The sequence below is a fragment of the Lissotriton vulgaris genome, chromosome 2_1, assembly GCF_964263255.1.
Source record: "Lissotriton vulgaris chromosome 2_1, aLisVul1.2, whole genome shotgun sequence".
NCBI classification, from domain to species: domain Eukaryota; kingdom Metazoa; phylum Chordata; class Amphibia; order Caudata; family Salamandridae; genus Lissotriton; species Lissotriton vulgaris.
Genome location: NC_141687.1, coordinates 583689531 through 583709070, shown reverse-complemented (window position 1 = coordinate 583709070; position 19540 = coordinate 583689531). Strand labels below are relative to the sequence as shown.

At 45.0% G+C, this 19540-nt stretch overlaps 1 protein-coding gene across 1 annotated transcript in view; it reads left to right on the top strand.

Moving 5' to 3' along the window:
* Positions 1–1958: 1958 nt before the first annotated feature.
* Positions 1959–19540, top strand: part of SAXO4 (stabilizer of axonemal microtubules 4) — a 132309-nt gene continuing 114727 nt past the window's right edge. Inside the window, exon 1 of the mRNA XM_086958629.1 lies at positions 1959–2092. The gene's annotated coding sequence lies outside the window, so the exon portion shown is untranslated. The remainder of the gene's footprint in view (positions 2093–19540) is intronic.

Here is a 19540-nt window from a genome sequence, read left to right as displayed (position 1 = left end):
CTTTCCTAACTGCTGATATATTTCGAAATATTTGTACAGTTAATTTACATATATTGCAATGTTGTTATGTGCTAAGAAAATTGGCATCCTACAGCCTATCCCTTCACACTCCATGTGACCCAGCAAGATAGTCACATAATCTAGTTTAGAAAAACCTTTGAACTTGCATTCAGAGAAAGTAAAGTAAACATCAGTCTCCAAATAGGCAGCAATTTGCCAGAATATATTGCCAGGCATCTGGCCTCTGGCCTCTATCTTGAGGTGGGGGATGTGTGGGTCCAGTAACAGAGGTCGAGGATGAGTCTGATCGCTGAATACTGTATGGTCTGCAGTCTCTTCAGAAGCTGCGAGGTGATTCCTCCGTAGAGTGCATTGCTGTAGTCCAGCCGGCTAGTGACTAGGGCTTGAGTGACGGTTTGCCTGGTGTTGATTGAGAGGCACTTGAAGATCTTACGGAGCATACAAAGAGTGAGGAAGCAGGTGGAGGGGACTGCGTGGATCTGGCTTTTCATGGTGCACTTGCTGTCTAGCATGATGCCAAGGTTGCGGGCATGGTTTGTCGGTGTGGGTGAGGGTCCAAGTTTGTAAGGCCACCAGGAGTCATTCCTTCCCTGCGGAAGTGTTGTTCTTGAAGATCAGCACTTAACTTATGTCAGTGTTTCATTTTAGGTAGTTGGCTTTCATCCAGCTGGCGATGCTCGACATGCACCTGTGGAAGTTGGCCAGCGTGGTCGAGGGATTTTCTGATAGCAAGAGGATGACCTGCATAGGATATGATATTTAATTCACGGGTTCTGACGATGCTCACAGAGGTGACTCTGCTGGTGAAATTGTTTTCCCAGGCAGAGCATTTCTTGACAGCCTGTTCTAGGTTAGTTGTGGTATATGGTTGGGAGGTGTTGAGGGTCCCTAGTTAATGGAACTCTGTTCAATAAAATCTCAAGTGGCAAAAGGTCACCTTCAATTCTGGAAAAAATATGAGAACATACCCATTCCTCTAATCCGGAAATCGTTTCACCATACCTTCCCTTGCTTGTTCGCTTCGTTAAATTACACTCTGTGTTCTCCAATCCGCACACATAATGAACCATTCAAAAGGTAAACCGAGCATTTTTCCCTCCTGTTTGCTCAACTCCCTGTATTTTTGTTTTACTGATGAAGGCTATAGTGTACATTATCTATGCCGTTTTCTATGGTTGTTGCACCCCAAATCTCTCTAACACCCGTCTGTTTAAAGGAAAGCAGCGCTTCTTAGAACATAAAATGTGTGGAACCAGAACTGATTTTCATATTTTTGATTAATTTCTATAACGAAAGAGACTTACGTGGCATTTCTGTCTGGCACTTTTTGATGCCTGGGCTGTGATGGGTTACACTGGTTACAGCGGGCAGTAGTGCACTGCTGTGCCTGCAGCGAGTGAAATAACCTGCAATGTCTGCAGCAGTTTACAATAGGCTCTGCTGTTGCGATTGGTGTTGCAGTCTGCAGTGGCTCTGCATATGGATAACTGGACAAGCCAGGGCAGGCACGGGCTTAGTTGTGACCAATGACCTGGCTTGATTCCCCGGCCCAATTGAAGGCACTGCCCTCTCTGCACCTCCACTATGCAACTTTGTTGTGAAAAAACATAAGCAGCCCTGCATAATGAGTAGCCAGTCCTGCAACACTCTATTAACAGGAATGAAATATAAACTGCTTGTCCTGCATACAAACAACGTTTAGGTTTAATCAAATGCAGAACAGGAAAGTGAAACGATGTCTCTGATACATGATGGCTCGTTCCATAGGACCGGTCTTTCCTCAGCCTTAGGGCAGCCAGGCCCTTACATAGTCTCTGGCTCGTCTGTGTGTGTGGCTTTCGTAGCTTGCCCACCCATGGATCAGCTGTGTGCAGTGACCTCCAGTGCCTCTGCTGTAGTGTCCCGTTCTGTGGGTCCGTTGCCAGGGACGCCGTTGCCAGGCTACAGGTGTTGTGTTCTCTTCCAGCCTCTTGCAGCCTGGAGCAGCGCGCGGGCCCTGCCGCCTCTGCTCCTGCAGTCAGCGGGTGTGTGGGGAGCGCTGCTCTCCTCTGATCCTAGCCCCGGCAGGCAGGTGAGAACTCGGAGCCCCCCAAATAAGAATCTCAGCGTTTAGAATGTTTTTGGTTTATTTGTCTAACTCATTTATTTCCTTGCGTCGACTCTCTACTTATTTGCCCCTCCATTCCCGAGACTCACCCGCCTCTTTCTCGTCTCACCCTCTTTCTCACCCAATACCCCATTCTTGCAGTATGGCGTTGTGTGAATATATGTTGTGGACCTGTTTACGCATCATGTTCGGGTTTTTGTTGGGACTTACGGTCGACATACGAAGTTATGTATTCAGAAGACACAATTTATAGTGTATATTTTGCAAAAATGAACGTAGTCCTCGCAATGAAACTACTCTGTATCCGGCTCACTATTCATTGAAAACCTGGGTCTAGTGGACGATTTAATAGAGGACTGTGTCCATGTGCACGTGTATATGTGGCGTGCTAACAATCTTAGTGTTTGTTAACGTGTATGCATTAGGACCACACCTGCACCAACCCTGCCCTTGGGCAGGTGACCCGACGATGCCTCCGCACACCAGCCCCTGGGAAGTTACACCGCATATATACATGATTGCTGCCCACGTCACTGTTTGTACACACTGGGAAATATTCTCAAGGACTTACCGCCGACTTATCAGCACTTTAGCGCCGCATAAGTGGCGATAGATTTAACGTCCTATTCACAGGTTGGTGCAAACAGCTGACATCGCAAGTTTTCCAGCGATTGCTGCCGCAAAAAACATCAGCACGGATGACAGCGACAACTAATGCTAATGAAATGCAGACTAGGCATTCCCGTGCAAAAACACACGAAAACACAACTTCTCGACATTCTCAACAACCAGACAGATCTGCAATGCGATCCAAAAACAGGCGATAAGGCGTGTTAGCAGCAGGATTTAACACCTACCTTTTACTGGTGTTAAGCAGGACGACAACCTGCAGTAGCCACATCTGAAGACCATCACATGTCATGGAGCCACTGATCATGCAGCTGGAAGACCCAAGAGGGCCACCACACCCACTGCCACCACCCCTAGGACCCCCCCCCCCCGGATTCCCCACACCCTGGACTTCCACTGAGGCAGCGCAGAACAAAACAGCTGACCTTCCAAAAACAGCATGGCCCCCAGCCACACAATTGAAGAATGTCGGGTGAGGTAGGAACAAAGTATGTGTGAAGGAGGCAAGTCACCCATGAAGAAGAATGTACACAATGCCAAGTGTGGCAGTCATGTGAGTGGAGTGGTGTGGCTCACTGGTTAGAGGCGGCAGACCCAGAAGCAGAGAACGACCTGGGACCAGGGTTCAATTCCCGACGCGGCAGGGCCGTGGACCAGGGTCAGCGGACTCGATAATTCTCGCCTCGGTGCCTACTCTAACCAGGGATCACACTTGGCAACACTGGACATTAGCTTGCCTCATCTCTACAACGGCCCCCCACATTAGCCGGGGATGCCTGGTTTCACCTTGGAGATACCCAGTAGGGACCATCTCACAGGGATAGCCAGGACGGGTTCCCCAGTGGTCTACATCGCCACGACGCCTCAGGGCAGCGGTGTGCTTTACAAGACACATACACATGTGCTGGACAGACTTCAGTATGCAGAGCACAGACATTTTCATGTGGACATATACTGATGGTTTTCGTAGTGTTGTGTACTGTGGACTCATCCATGTCAGCTCAGGCAGTGTCTAAGACCTTGGACATGTAGCTTTGTCGTCCCCTCCCTGTAAGGGTAAGCAGAGTGGGCTGGGCCGGCATGCACCAGTCCAGCGTAGGGGTGGGAAGAATTTGCCCGGGGCTCTGGGCGTGGTTCAGTTCTGGCCTGGACCAGGAAGTAACTAATGCGTGTGTCTCTGTTGTAGTGTCTGCGCCACCCGGCCCGCAACCGACAATGTTGCAATATAGCATGCACCCGGGGAGCGGGCGCGCACGAACAGAGAAATGAAGGTGTGCAAAACCGCTCGGGGTCTTGGCTCATACATGCCAAGTGTTGTGTGTATCTGTATTGGCGCAGCATGAGCCAAATGCATATCCCTACTCGCAGCACAAGTTCAGCCAGGCATGAACTCTACATCTGTGTCCGCCCTATCCTTACAATAGGCCTACACTCACATGGCCGCCCACCTTCAACGGCCAACATCACTGTGTAGTTGGCAGCCTTGTGGACATGTGCAGACAGGCATTACAATGGAGTGACGTAGGAGTGCAAGTGATGCAACCGTGCAGCACACACAAGTAAATAGGCTCGGGGAGAGGGAGGAGCAGCTGTGAGGCAATGTAGCTCACAGTAATGCCGCACATTTGCCACATGCTAGGCATGTCAAACATGAATGCCAAAGTTGCACACATCCCACACCACCCCCAACAAGCCACTTCATAATTCCTAAATGCAAGCAGATGACAAACTAAAATTAGTGAAGAAAGCTCCTTTGTGTGAACTATCAGGCGGGAGCACATCTGCACCTCCGACCTCGGAATTGCATGTGCCCTTTCATGGACGAGCAACTACCTACCTGCAGCCACAATTGATTTGAACCCATTGCACATGTCCCAATACCTTGTTGCATCTTGGAGATCTGGTCACATATCCCACAACAACAGTGGACATGGCTACATTTGCCTCGTCTCCGACTACATGAGGGGACAACAACGCGGGTTAACAGACACCTGTGAAAGGTGAGTCACTCCCTCGGAGTGGACAGCTGCACTTGGCAACATACCTCATTCTGACATACTGCTGCATTGGTCTGCACGTTGTGGCACTTATCTTGCCCAAACTAACATGCATAGGCTTATAAAGTCTACCCACCTTCACTTGTATTCAACTGTGATGAGTGTTGATTTGAATGACAATGTGTGTCTCACGCCTATCTGGGTCACGGCCATACATGCACATTGATTGCATTACCCAGGGAGTACCTAGGAAATCACTGTCCCTACATTCATCCATACTTACATACTTGATTGATCATAGCCATGATACATCTGTGTGAATTAGAATGTTTTATTCACTTTCAGTGTTTTTTTTAACCTGGAGCAATACAGGGCCATGCAAACCCCACTTTAGATTGTTGCCCCGTGTAGGGCCAGCCAGAGTCCTTTAGGGATTGACAAGTTCATCAGAAGTGGAATACCTCAGTCTGCAGTGTTATTGCTGTGTCATTGGTGACCAGAAAAAATATGTCAGTCAATGTCGAGGTCCAAGGTGAGTGTCGCTGAGCGTATCGGGGACAGTGGAAGGTGCTATTCCATGGCATGATGCAGAGGGCAGAACCAAGCTGAAACCGCTCATATGGCGTAGATGAATGCTACCACTTCATTCAGACCATAAAGCGAGATTCATCATCATCATTTTCTTCCTCTGATGTGTCAGGTGCCTCACATGGTGGTGGTGTTCTGTCTGCATCACTGTGTGGCAGTGACACATCAGGAGCCGGAGGTGGAATGTCTGCCGCATTGTGTGGCACTGACACTTCAGGGAGCGGAGATGTGAATGGAGTAGTAGCAGCAGCATACATCTGCACCAGGCCTTGTGGTGGCAATAGAATAGCGGTGGGGATAGAGTCAACTATCCTCAAGTTTACGCGCTCAATTATCCATGAAACGATTAAGTTTCTTCTCAGGTTTTTCTTTTATTATTTATCATATTCAACCAATTATAAGTTTATTGGTACATCCGATTATTTCAATCTTGTTTTTGTGCAAACATAATAAACTCCTTATGTCGCCATTTCAACAGTTTACTTGCATTTATAATCCACCCAATGCATTTCGGGTCATAAAACGCGACCCTTCGTCAGGGGTCTGTGGACAAGGGATAAGACAGGACCAAATTAGTTGCTGCCACAACTGTCATCAACTCAAAGGAGATAATTCACAAAAAATATAGAATGGTGAAACGGAAACATAGAGAAGTTCTGAGCAAAGTCGGGAAGGCAGGGTAGTAAATACGTGAAGTACTAAACTAACAGCGGTGCATAACATGCAAAAGTTAAACACAAGGATGTTTTTACGAGAAACCCAGTGCTCTTTACGCGTTACCTTTACAAGTGTGCAAACCGGAATCCCAAGCGTCAGTATCACAAACACTTACAGAAAATCGGCAGGCGCCGTAACCTCGATCAAGTCGCGGTAAACCTCAATGTGGGGCGGTATGTGCGGCAAGCGTTTTAAAAAATGGTCATGTGATCGGAAGCTGGTCCAATCAGTGAACGGTAAAGAAAAAGTGATGAAAAAACCCAATGGGAGAGAAGTATAGACAAACGGGTGTAACCAGAAAACTCTAGTCATGTGATGTGAGTGTTTAGGCTTCATGATAGGAAGTTAATGACAACAAACGTAAATACAAAACCACATACAGATTCTTGAAATGCTATATAAATAAAAACATATAATGGATGAGCGTGGTTGCGTGCAACCTTTGATTTATTTCCTTCTTGCTCATATATTCGAATTGTTTGAGCAGTTGAGCTGTTGTGGTTTTTTGTGGAGCAAATCTGATGGTCTCCTGAATTAACCCATAAGTTTCCTTCGCGGCTTCTGCCGTGTATCCAAGAGTCTCTGCTTTGTTAGTGGTAAGTAAAGCTATATCGTCAAGTTGCATTTTGTAGAGGTGGTGCAAACAGGGATGGGATAGACTTTTAGGATCAATGAGAAACAGTGTAATCCCTATGCACTCTGTATTCCAAGTTTATCTGAGTGTTCAACAAGTTAGTGGTGGCGCGTGAACGTCGCACGTAGTCTGGCCGTGCCTTGTGTCAACAGAATAGTGGTGGGGATAGAGTCAACTATCCTCAAGTTTACGCGCTCAATTATCCATGAAACGATTAAGTTTCTTCTCAGGTTTTTCTTTTATTATTTATCATATTCAACCAATTATAAGTTCATTGGTACATCCGATTATTTCAATCTTGTTTTTGTGCAAACATAATAAACTCCTTATGTCGCCATTTCAACAGTTTACTTGCATTTATAATCCACCCAATGCATTTCGGGTCATAAAACGCGACCCTTCGTCAGGGGTCTGTGGACAAGGGATAAGACAGGACCAAATTAGTTGCTGCCACAACTGTCATCAACTCAAAGGAGATAATTCACAAAAAATATAGAATGGTGAAACGGAAACATAGAGAAGTTCTGAGCAAAGTCGGGAAGGCAGGGTAGTAAATACGTGAAGTACTAAACTAACAGCGGTGCACAACATGCAAAAGTTAAACACAAGGATGTTTTTACGAGAAACCCAGTGCTCTTTACGCGTTACCTTTACAAGTGTGCAAACCGGAATCCCAAGCGTCAGTATCACAAACACTTACAGAAAATCGGCAGGCGCCGTAACCTCGATCAAGTCGCGGTAAACCTCAATGTGGGGCGGTATGTGCGGCAAGCGTTTTAAAAAATGGTCATGTGATCGGAAGCTGGTCCAATCAGTGAACGGTAAAGAAAAAGTGATGAAAAAACCCAATGGGAGAGAAGTATAGACAAACGGGTGTAACCAGAAAACTCTAGTCATGTGATGTGAGTGTTTAGGCTTCATGATAGGAAGTTAATGACAACAAACGTAAATACAAAACCACATACAGATTCTTGAAATGCTATATAAATAAAAACATATAATGGATGAGCGTGGTTGCGTGCAACCTTTGATTTATTTCCTTCTTGCTCATGTATTCGAATTGTTTGAGCAGTTGAGCTGTTGTGGTTTTTTGTGGAGCAAATCTGATGGTCTCCTGAATTAACCCATAAATTTCCTTCGCGGCTTCTGCCGTGTATCCAAGAGTCTCTGCTTTGTTAGTGGTAAGTAAAGCTATATCGTCAAGTTGCATTTTGTAGAGGTGGTGCAAACAGGGATGGGATAGACTTTTAGGATCAATGAGAAACAGTGTAATCCCTATGCACTCTGTATTCCAAGTTTATCTGAGTGTTCAACAAGTTAGTGGTGGCGCGTGAACGTCGCACGTAGTCTGGCCGTGCCTTGTGTCAACAGAATAGTGGTGGGGATAGAGTCAACTATCCTCAAGTTTACGCGCTCAATTATCCATGAAACGATTAAGTTTCTTCTCAGGTTTTTCTTTTATTATTTATCATATTCAACCAATTATAAGTTCATTGGTACATCCGATTTTTTCAATCTTATTTTTGTGCAAACATAATAAACTCCTTATGTCGCCATTTCAACAGTTTACTTGCATTTATAATCCACCCAATGCATTTCGGGTCATAAAACGCGACCCTTCGTCAGGGGTCTGTGGACAAGGGATAAGACAGGACCAAATTAGTTGCTGCCACAACTGTCATCAACTCAAAGGAGATAATTCACAAAAAATATAGAATGGTGAAACGGAAACATAGAGAAGTTCTGAGCAAAGTCAGTTTAGTTAGTTTAGTACTTCACGTATTTACTACTTACCTGCATTCCTCCGTATTCTGGTGTTTACTCCCCTAACCTGCCCCTCCTCCACCCCACGTCACAGCCCGGTAGCACTCCCACAAGGAGCCGCAACTGAGTTTGGCTGACATGAGGTCGAACCCCACCCGCATCTGATCAGCCATCTTCTCCTGGAACCCTAACACACGGCGTTGGAATGACGTTTTGGTCGTGGGGTTCCTGGGTGACAGCCATGGTGTTGGGTGCTTCCTGCTGTGTGGTGTGTTCAGGGGGTGGGGTCTCCTCGATGCAGCAGTCTGCCCTGCTCCTGGAGATGGGGTGTTGGAGCTGTTCATGAACTGTTGGAGGGCGTTGGTGTCGATGTTGGGGAGGTCCTTTTCATCATCAGTGCTGTGTTGTTGGATCTGCTCTGCAGGAGGTGTTGATTCTCCCTCTGCAATGTGACGAGGAGATGCAGATTGACATTGTGTTCACATGTATGTTCACGCATTGTACAAGTTAACGAACAGGCTGCATGGCAATGTACATTGTGACTATTTGTGGGGAGATGCCTTTTTGATGCGGGACAGTTGACATGTCTACACCATTACAGGTGTGAGGTTGTACTTGTAGATTGTCATCTCATAGTTTCCTGCTATGCCAAAAGCGATTGGCCATTTTCTGCACACGAGCGGCAGCAGTTGTGTCTTCTGTTCTGTTGTGAAAGTGTTGCAGTTTGTACCACATTGTTTGTCAATGTTGAGGTGCTCGGATTCTTATGTGTGTGTGCTGCATTGTGGGTGAGTTCCCCCTTCAGCTCTGACTTTGCGGGCCCTTATCCCTTTCAGGCAGTGTGCCTTTCACTTCTGTGCTTATACAGTGCTGAGATGTTGCAGACTTGGGAAAATTGGGCTCTTGTTCGGAGTTGTAACTCTTGGGCATGGTTTGTCCGCAGATGTTCTATACTTAATTGTGCATGTGTGCCATTGTGTCCATCTCCCCCGTCCCCAAGTACCTGATCGTTACTCACCCTGTTGCTGTTGGCTCAGGTCCTGTTGTGCAGTGTCCAGTCCCCCAACTCCTGCCACCTTCTCACCAATGATGGTCCCAGGCTGGTCCTCCGCAGGGCTTCTGGGGTTCTGGTTGTCCTCTGTCTTAATAATATGATGTCAGAATTTGAAATGCCTGCAGTATTCACAAATCATGAATATTTAGAAGGTTCATCAGACTATGAACAAATGTACTGTTATAATCATTATGGTCATCATTTCTTGCATACATCTGCAAATCCTAGAAATGTATTACTGTATAACCAATAGGTACATTGTCCGATGCCACCAACGGGTAGCTCAAAAACAATTGCAAGAACATTTCCGTACTTTTCAGGGTTCAATGTATCCAATGCTGAATCGTTTTACTTTAGAAATATTAACAAAACAGGCATGAAAAGTATGTTGTCAAATACCAAACAAATTTATTCTGCAGCTTTTTATGCTCAAATGTCAAAACTAGGTTTTGACTTTTGGCAAGACAACATAGAGACGAAAACTGTCTGGGGCACAAAAGATTGGCAGGTACAGGGAATGGAAGCTATGTTTAGAGCCTGAATCATCCCTGAACAAATTATGTTTTTGAATGACACTGTCCAACAGACGTCTTGTCTTGGGTTAGCCAAGATCAAAGACCTGAACAAACCGTCCATACCTACACCTACAACTGATAGCAGTAACACTTCAGAGGGGGAGGTAGACGTACACACTATTTTGCATCACAACAGAACAGATCCAGATTGGAAAAAATGGTTGATCTGGCCCACAGACCCAAACAACTGTCAAGATAGATTCCTGAATAAAACACTGGGTTTCACATTCACTAGGTCAGACCCAAGATATGTTCAAAGACAGCATCCAGGAATAGTAACAATATACAGTGTAGGGAAACTGTGCCTTGAATGGTTACATAGATCTACACTTAAGGATGTAAAGCAACACTTATCTTTACTTAAAGATGGCGCTGATCTTAGGGAATTCTTGCCAGGACCAAGGAAACCGCGTCATAAAAGTTTTCTATATGCCGGTATCTATCCTGCATATGATGAAGCATGGAAGATTACGCAAGCAGAGACTGCAGAAATACGAGAAATTGATCGTATTAATTTAGAGAAAACTCTCTCTGTGGTTGACAATGGGTTAACAACTCTGTTGTCCAGGATATATCCATTGGACAGCATAGTGTCTTCTGCCATAGACATCATGGAACAGGACTTGGTCATGTTGCAACATGGTCAGTCGCAATTACGTTCTATCATGCTATTAGGCTGGATGTTACAAAACCTACGTTCAGGCTATGTGCCTTGGCGTTTACTCAATACTACGCCTCTGTTTTCAGAATTCAATCTCACTGATAAACAGATCAAATAGGCACAATGGGAAGCAGACTATACGGTGCTGAGCATTGTAAAACTGGAAAGATTGCCATTTACAGTCGCTGAAAAGCCAGCTACTGAATGGATAATACATGGAACAATCACTCTGCCTGTTACAATTTTCCATTTCCAGTATTGCCTAAAACACAAACCAGCAGGCACATATGAAAGGTTGGGTAAAGAATACATCAAGACATCCTGGGAATTACCCTCCACACATAGATGTTGGAGTGGGGGACGTGTAGTATTTCTTAGTGGTAAAAACTGTGAAAATGCACTAAGCGATTCTCTCCAATGTCAGGGTATAAACTTACATGGGTCCTGCAATAGCTCCTCGAACAATTTATCCAGCCACCTGCAAGGTTCACCAGCTGCATTGATTGATCCAACTTTTTGGACAGCTTTCAAATGGAAGTTACCTCATGTTGAACGATCACAGCTGCTGTGGCATGTTGCCTGGCATACCATATCTAGTAACTGTGTCAGCATGGGTCACTTGCTGTATGCAAGTATTGTTTCCTAAAACTAACACAGACAGGGAGTCACCTTTATAGCCTTCACTGAACATCTCTTCTATACAAACTGATACTTTAAGCAGAATATAAGCCTTTCTTTTGCAAAAAACATTCCCACGACCTCGGCCAAAGATACCTAGGATTTACAAGTCGCAAGGACTTCTGCCGAGATACATGCCCTCTTAACTACAAACTGCCCTGTACATTTTTCAGAAATGTTAAGTTGTATCTTAAACATGTCCGATATGAGCTGTATTGTACATGTATTTAAGACCATATTTTCTGGACTGTTAGCACCTTTTCAAGCAGTCCTAGGAATATTTCTAAACTTCGTGCACTCTGTGTTGCTCCTACTGCTGCGATATGGCAAGCCAAATCACTAGTGACACCCAATTCTCCATGGAGACAACTCTACTGGCGATGAAGTGTCGTGAGCGCATCGTCCAAATTTTGGGACTACCTCGTCTACGAGAATTAAATACTACATGCTTTCTGTCATTCAGACCAATCTGCCAAGATTGCATCTTACCTGGTCTACGCTGTCTGCTATGCGGAGAAGAATGCGTGCTATACATGTGTCTAACACTCCCATCAGTCATGCCAACGAATGTCATCTCTTTAAAAAGCGCCTTAAAACTCATCTGTTTAGTCTGACCATCTAACAGTGGAGTGGTGTGGTGTGGCTCACTGGTTAGAGGCGGCAGATCCGAGAGCAGAGGACAGCCCGGGACCAGGGTTTAATTCCCGACGCGGCAGGGTCGTGGACCAGGGTCAGCGGACTCGATACTTCTCACCTCGGTGCCTACTCTAACCAGGGATCACACTCTGCAACTCTGGGCATTTGCTTGCCTCATCTCCACAACGGCCCCCCACATACGCTGGGGATGCCTGGTTTCACCTTGGAGATACCCAGTAGGTACCATCTCACAGGGAAAGCCAGGACGGGTTCCCCAGCGTTCTACTGCGCAGAGATACTCCTTCGGGAGTCGATTCTAGCGCATTACAAACCCACAATTAATTAATTAATTAACTGACCTTCCCTTTTGCCCCAGCTCATCCGCGCCAGAACATTCTCGAGTATTAGTGCTCGCTATAAATCTGCTAAATCATATCATATCATATCATGTTGATACTTTGCTGGACCCGGTAACGACCCATGCGCAGTGTTGTCCCCAGCGGCTACCAATTCTGATGGCGGCATTCATTGAGATTTCACAGACGCAAAATGCTGACGGTGAGGTACGAGAGGAAACTTCAGGCACCTAGGTACCATTCAATTTGAACATTGCTAATGCGACCATTGCTGTTGGCGATGCTTCGCATCTATGTGCGGTTAATCTTCTAAACGAGGTAATCCAACTTTCACCTACAATGGTAGACAACTTTTTTACAGACTTAGAAGATTTCATGCTTTCTCCAAGCGCTAAAACTGACTTTTGAATTGGCACACAGTGTTCTGAGATACTTTGAATTTGACCTTCATTTTTACAAACAAAGAACTTTTTCCTATGATTCATTTATTTTCTCCAAATTTGTTTTTTTCATTTTTCGGCACAAAGTAATCTGCTTATAGTAGAACTATTCATAGAGAACAAGAATTATTTGAATACTTCCAGAGACAATATTTGACCTTGTCCACATGCAAACAGTTTATATAATCTGAAATTAAATGGTTTCAGACTTTTTTCTTCTGTATTTACGAGCCATTTCATAAATGTATATTTTCATGATGCATTCATTTAGCATTCAAATGTCAACATATATGCTTCAAATGAAACATTGCTTTAAATGCGTACAGCACCAATGCATCTTTTATGTGTACAACCAGTTCAAATGCATTTTTATGTGTTTCAGGTGGGTTTTTCACTCTTCATGTGTAGATATGTTTTAGATATGTTAAACATGTTTAGAATTTTAGTAATGTCTTACATAAAAAAATGAAGTGGGTTTTGTATGGCGTTTTAGATTCCGAATGAATTTTCCCGATTAATGCCCTTATATATATGTACAATTTGCATTGCCCTTATTTAGGCATAGAAATCAAGGCCTTATTAAGGCATAGTCCATGCTACTGAAATACAGGCATGGTTACTTCCATCCGTTCATCAAACGTCACAACTATTTTTTGGAAAACCAGACTCTTAAGCAGAAGGGACTTTCCCTAGCCTGAATGTTGATTTCTCCAAGAAACTCATTATTATGCATGAACAACTATTCCTTAGGCGTTCATCCATGATGTTCATATTCCCGACTTTACGTCAAACCTGGCATTCCTTAACACCTTCTAGGTATAAATATACCTTCACTTGCTATGGCAAAGCATGGGGTCGTTCGGTGCAGGTCAACTACCTACTTGCCCGACGCAACTCGCTACAGCAAGTGCCGAAGGAAGCCAACTCTCCAGCTGACACACTGACAAAGAAGCTGACATCCTCCTGCCGAGAATCCAGCTCCAGTGTTTCTGACTCCCCTTGCGGGGTGTTGGGAAATCGAGTCATGAGACAGAGATACCAACCTCTTTCATTCTAAGGTTTGGAGCTGATTAGAAACTAGAGAAACCTTTGGCAATTCTTGGCAAGAACTAAAACCTATGCTAAAGACCACACTTACTTCTACACTGGTACTAGACCTAGGTTAGGTACATTGGGGTAGGCGTATTTTAGAAGCACCAGTTGAGGATTTTAGCCTGTGTTATTTATGTATGTTTTCTTATATTTGTCATAGCACTAGACAATGCTATTACAGTATTATTTTATACTACTGTTTACGCTGTACGCATTATACTTTGCATTCTGTCTAATGATTGTAGCAGTTCACCTCTCTTGCATGAGAAAGAAGACTGTTCAATAAATCCTTTTATTGAAAACACCCGCCTCACTATTTCTCTGCAACCTCTGTAGAAACGAAGCATGCACGATTGACTGAGTAAAATAGTTATCTATTGATTCCATGACTCTGAAGATATTTGTTCCTGTCCTAGGGAAACAAAGTTGTCATGTTTATGCGGGTGTTAGAAACGAATCCCTTTTTGTGTATTCGAGAAAGTTTCTAGTGACCTCTGAGCTAGCCGGCACTCACAATTAAGTTAAGTATATTCGATAGAGACATACTGACCTCAGTACTATGTCATATCTATAGGATATATCATTCCAATGAGCAGAGCCTATTGGGAATATAGGAACTACACTACACCACTAATCACCCTCGTTTTAGGCAACAGCTTGCAACCATCCATAGTTATAGTCCTTGATGAAGAGGTCAATCCTCCGAAGACCTCTATTGGAGGTACAGTCCTTTTGAAAAATATTCTGTGGAACAGCCAGAGAAACCCACAATGCACCATCCAGCATCTACCAAGTCACCACACGATCAACACAGAAACAATGTATCTTTCCAACACCTCCATCCTCTTTCTTTTGTTTATCAATATTTCTTTTTACATAATGTGCGCACCTCCACCTTATCTTGGAAACCAGAGATCCAGCATGAATCGACTTTACCTTGGTGATGAGGTCTGTCATTTTAGTGTCCACCGCCTCCAGTCTATGACCCACCGAAGTTACCTCTCTGAGTATCTGATCCATTGTGGTCTCCGATGAACCTTGCAAATAAAATGAAGACTTAGTTTGGGGGACCACCTCTCTGATGAGCAGCTGTCTCATTGATTTCTCGTATGCCATTCTGGCAGTTGCGGCCGGTATGATTTGCGGGCGGGGTGTTACATGGAGGGGGTGTTTAATCTTTAACTTATTTCGGCGGCTCGGTTCCGCATCGTTTGTCTGCGTCATCCTCTCTGCAACAGGAAGCAGCCGAAGCCGGCTTCCCTCTCCTAAGCCAATCACAATGCTGCAATGACAGCACTGTGATTGGCTGGGATGCCGACCACACAGTATGGGGAGGCAATGGGGCCATGGGGAGGCCATTTTCTCCATGTAGGCTGCATACAGCCTACATGGAGAAAAGGGAGAGTGTGTATGACTGGTTTGGTCGGCCCTGGGGCCGACCAAACAGTCAGCTTCCTCTGAGTGGGCAAGCCACTCCTCCCCTGCCCTACAGCAGGACCGCTCACCTGCCCGTCCCCAACTAAACCCTTCTGCTTTCTCGCAGTGCGAGAAGCAGAAACGTAAAATTATATTAATAATACCATTTTATGTTCATGCTCTTCTGCCCACATGGAGGAGCCGGCCCTGCATTCTGGGCTGGCAACAGTCATTATCCAGTGAGAAAGCAATGCTGGTTCAGCATGTGACCTCAAGTACAGACAATCTGTATCTCCTTCTCGTCACTGGGGAACATTAGGATTATCAATGTATTGCAGATCTCTTTGGGGGTGCCCACCCGTGCCATCGGGGATGCAAATCAGTGGTAGTCCAAGGGTCCAGGATATTATCAGCAGTACCTTGTCACTCTGAAAAGGAGCAAGGGATCCATGCCCACCTCTAGGGAGGTATCCAATGGCATGAACGAGAGGCAGGCTCCAGTTGCAGGGACCCAATTTCCAGTGCTCCACTCACATTTCAGGAAAGGTCAACCACCAACCTTAAGGCAATGGCAGGCTTCTGTGCCAAAGGCACCAAAAACCACACATGACTATGGACTCGGTCACAAAAATAAGACCAAGCTCAAAAGGAGGACCGATGTACAAAGCAAACCCACTGTTCCTGGTAAGTAACATTTGTCTTCCTTATTCTAAGACGTTTGTCCGGTAAACAAAGATACATTGTCCATTGCATGTTGCCACAATAGCTGTATCCAATTCCAGCCTTTATTATGCCATTGCTGCAGCTCATGCACTCCTCTCATGCAGTCAGTTTTGTTTAGGATCTCGTTGCAATTTATCATGTGTTTGTAGTTACATTCGACCAGTTGCAGTCTGATATTCTTACATACCATTTTTACATACAAACATATCCTGTCCCATGCTTTTTTCATAATGTCAATACAGACGTTGTTTTTGGTTACTCCAAAGTCTGCCAAAGTTGAGCACTTAAGCACATGGTTGTATAAGACAGAGACATGTTCCTTGTTATTGATAAGATCTGTCAAAGCTCCAATTGTTGTGGTTTCCATTGGTTTTACGAGTGTTGGGCCCACATTGTCCCTCAATGCATTCTCTCAGCTATATTTCTAAAATTGGCAAGCAGGTGTATGCATACCCCATTGTATTAGGTGTACTTCTGTAAGTTGTAAAGTTGTACAGTCACTGAGCCAGAACATTTCCAGATTCTCCTCAGTTTAAAACAATGGAGGCCATTGTATAAACTAGCTGAGAAACCTCGTCTTTCTGAAGATTTCAGTGCAGCCAATACCACTCTGCTCCTCCCACCACCCCAGCCTACCTAGAACCTTATTTAGATATTTTATTATTCTCACATAACAATGTGTGTCTGCAATCTCTTCTAGGAGTTAGATTGGAAGCTCCTGGATATTTATACCCTTCAGTCCTCACAAAAGGAACAGGATGACTTTTCCCAGTTGAGCCGAAGACCCAATAAAAGACCAAAGGTGTTCACGCTAGTGTTAGCAGCAGTTTTCACTGCGGCTACCTGAAACTATCACCTAAGAGGGCGATAGTTTTCAGGGATAGCCTGTGTTAAGAAAACTGCAGCTAACTAACGCTAACGCGAGTTAGCGGCAGTTCTTGTACATATACACCTACATTTCTATCCTCTACATGTTCTGTTGTTAATGTTATTTCACAGAGCCCAGAGTGGCAAGGCCCCTTCTAGCTTGGATGGAGTCCATCACTCCACCAGAGCTTTGTTATCCAGAGCTGGACATCTGCCCATCTGATGCATGGACTGTCTCCCAGGACTCCTTTGAACTTGCCCAAATCTGATAAAGGCTACTTATGACCCCTTTGAGACCAATACTCAATGAGGACTCTGACACAGGTGGGATTATAACCCCCATGTCTGTTCTCGACCTCTTAGGTGGGCCTAACTGTACTCTGCGTCCTCAGCAGAAGTTTGCGGGAGTCTCGGTTGTGGTGCAGTGAGTGGTCCAAAGCCCTTCCACCTCCTAGTGGCACTCTTCAAAACAGGAATCACTTGTAGCACCCTTTGGAGCTGTTGGCATTGCCCACATCATGGCAGGAGTGGGCATGCCCAGGTGCCAGCTGCTCTGCCACCCTGACCTCTTTGTGGTCTTCCAGAGGTCTGGAAATGTCTGCAGAGGGACAGAAAGACGGACAGAATTAGAACTTGCCAGTGAAGCTATTGGTGAAAAGGATGGGACAAGCATAGTGGTGTTGCCTGCCATGCACTTGGGGATAATGCTCCCAGAAGAGAGTATAGCTATCTCAGAAGGGGAAAGGGCAATTACTTACATTTTAGGTGTTAGCGTATTTCTAGTAACAAGAAGAAAAAATAATCTGAATTGGCACTGTCCTTTTAAAGTCATTCTTACCAAGAATGCAGCCAGTTTTTTCCAGTAGGTGCAAGTCTGACAGAAAGAGCATAATGGCTCTTCCAATATCTCTTTATTTGTATGGTGGACACCGTCTTATTTTATTTAGTCCATAAAAGTTACAGTTCCTCTTTTTTACACCGGTTAAAGTTCAGTTTCCCATAGGGTCGCCAATGGAAGATTAAAAAAATTGGGAGGGAGCGGTGGGGGGAGGTGGGGGGGGGAGCAGACCACAACCAGCTTTTGTGTGTAAAAGGACGCTTTATTAGAACAGGTGCACATAACAATTTTACTCCTCTGCCAATGCCTTACAAAACTAGACCTCACTAAATACAAACACTTACCTAACCCCGTCCCCCCTCCCCGCCCCTAACATTTCTCGAATCCGCCCCCACCCGAACATAACAACTTTACAAAATTACAAAAACTTTAATTCAATGCATACACATATAAGCCTATAAATCTAAAACATCTCTTATCCAAACTCCCCAGCCTGCCCCTTCACCACTTACGATCACCCCACCTCAGTAAGTACCCCAACAATCAACCTGCCTAAACAATTCCTATCAATGACCCAACTTTAAACTAAACAACATAAACTCTGCCAAACCCTGGCAAACTTCCATAATCCCGGCACAGCACCTGCTCCAAGCGACAATACAAAAACCTACCCTGCACACCAGAACCAACAAAGAGACCAAATAGAAAAAAGGAAGGAAAAGAAATAAGTAAAACCCCAAATTAAAATTGTAATTAATTAAATGAACAGGAGGTAGGGAGGGAGGGAGGGAGGGGAAAAAGTGTTCCTGACTAAAGCTCCCAGCCACCAGGTCACCAAAGACAAAATGGTGGCTAGGAGCAGTAGCCCAAACCATTTATACGTTGGGCTACAAAAAAGGAAGCCCCAAAAAAAATGCCCGCCTGCTATCTGCAGGCTCCCTCCCCCCACCCCACCCAAACCGCCAGGGAGGGGGACCACCCTGCGGTCGTCCACCCCACCAAGCCGCCCTTGGGAGGGAGGGGTGGGAGGGAGCAGACCACAACCAGCTTTTGTGTGTAAAAGGCCACTTTGTTGGAACAGGTACACATAACAATTATACTCCTTGGCCAATGCCTTACAAAACTAGACCTCCTTAAATACAAACACTTACCTAACCCTGTCCCCCTCCCCCGCCCCTAACATTTCTCAAATCCGCCCCCACCCGAACATTACAAAATTACAAAAACTATAATTCAATGTATACACATATAAGCCTATAAATCTAAAACATCTCTTACCCAAACTCCCCTGCCTGCCCCTTCACCACTTACGATCACCCCACCTCAGTAAGTACCCTAACAATCAACTTGCCTACAAAATTCCTGTCGATGATCCAACTTTAAACTAAACAACAAAAACTCTGCCAAACCCTGGCAAACTTCCTTAATCCCCGCCACCCAGAAAGTCAGGGGGGAGAAGACTACCCCTTTCTGCCCCCAAACAAAACAACGCATCTATGCTACTCTCAAACGCTCCTGTACGTTGAGACACCTGGATAACACCTCTATAACCTCCAACAAATAAAGGTCCATACCATCCTTGACAAGTGCACCCCATCGCTGCTGAAAAACTCCACTGACTCAAACCGAATGTCCCTATGAGACACCCTCCCAAAACCCAAACTCCTGCAATATCTTGAAATCTCCAGATTTACCTTCTTACGCGCCCTATCAATCGCCCCGGATTCGGAGCGCCCCTCCAAGTCC